This window comes from Arachis hypogaea, chromosome 1 (assembly GCF_003086295.3).
Source record: "Arachis hypogaea cultivar Tifrunner chromosome 1, arahy.Tifrunner.gnm2.J5K5, whole genome shotgun sequence".
Taxonomy (NCBI): Eukaryota; Viridiplantae; Streptophyta; class Magnoliopsida; order Fabales; family Fabaceae; genus Arachis; species Arachis hypogaea.
In genome coordinates, this window is record NC_092036.1 from 21,132,861 (window position 1) to 21,134,509 (window position 1,649).

A 1,649-nucleotide genomic window follows, 5' to 3' on the forward strand; every position below is an offset into this window, starting at 1 on the left:
ATAGAAGCATATAGGATAACTTGTTTATGACTTTGTACTTATATGATTGTATATCATGACATATATTGTATGGTTGTTCTTATTGTTTCATTTTTTTCATATGTATTTCTCTGCATTTTTAAAGTTATATTTGTTTGTTATCATCTAAAAAATAGAGATTATCAGCTCCAAGATATCTTAAAAGGTATTTTGATAATTAACAAACTCAAATATGATTTAACAATTTTATTAATGTATCAGTTAACGTCTGCTCAAGTGTGTAATGTACTAAGAAATTTTTCTTAAGTATTAAAAACAAAATTGGTACAATCTAAACCTGAGTAAACCAAAAATTAAATGGACAGAACATTAATAACAATGACTACCTCAGAAAGAGGTTAGCTCCTTATAACCAAGACTCTGTACCTCTGAAATACAATCATCTCACTTTCACTCATAAAAACCAATGAGAGCAAAAAAATCACTTATCTCATAAAAGCATAATAGCTTTCTGACGTTCAAATTTAATATCTATTCAAGAAACTAAGCTGTTTGAAGAATCTTTCTTTCATAACTGAAACAAAGTATAGTATAAATTTACTATTCTTAGCAAAAGGTGTTGAGACAAGATAAAAAGTCGATCTAAACCCTTGAAGAAATGTAGAAGAACGATTCAAGAACTAAGTTGTGTCATTTTTAAAATTGTTGTTCTTAATATATTCTCTTATTTGTTCTTCTGTCATAGAAGAAATTTTAATTCTTTAAGTTGTAATTTAGTCAGTTATTTAATTTACATTTTTATATTAGATTACATCCTTATAATTCTAAGACTAGTTTGTATTTAGTTGTAAAGTTAAGAACATCTTTAATTTCTGCTACTTCATTGTGAGCTTTTGGATTTCACACACCTCATTATTCTATGATCTCTAATCCTAAGAAGGTTTAAGAAAATAATATATATCTAAGATTTTTAGATTGAGTTGCGGTTTGATCTGAATCTAGCCTAAAAAAGTTAAGAGAGTATCTAAGATTTTTATTAGTAAGGAATCTAATCTAAGTCAATTCAAAACTTACTTTGATTCAAATATATTAAATTTAACCTTAAATAATAAAATTCTAAATGATACATATTAATTATGAATTGAGCTAAAAAGTGTCCTTCATTTTAAGAGTATAATAATGAAAAACTTATGAAGTTAATACATTGAAATATAAAAAGGTAAACTCTCAAAATAGTATTTGAAAATTTATATCGCTCATAAAAATAATCTTAAAAGACACAAATGATAAAAAAAGTCTGCCAAGGATGTAAAAATATTACAAAAATAACAAATAAAAAAGAGGAACGTTAAAGAAGGATGCTATCAGAATTTATTGTTTTTTGTTATAACCAATTAACCACTAATAAAAGTATGGGCTAAAGTATGTTGTTAATAACTAAAAAAATTAAATTGATGGCTAAAAATAATAACAAAAAATTATAAATTTTGATAACTATCTAACATTTTTCTGGAAGATAAATTATAAAGACCTATTGATTATTTATCTATCTTGTGCCCTACAAATGTTAAGTTTATAAATTAAATTTTTTTATTGAAAATAAAAAATTTAAATTTTCAATGTATTTGTTTTATATTCATTAAATAAAAATATTTAAAATTTATTATCTT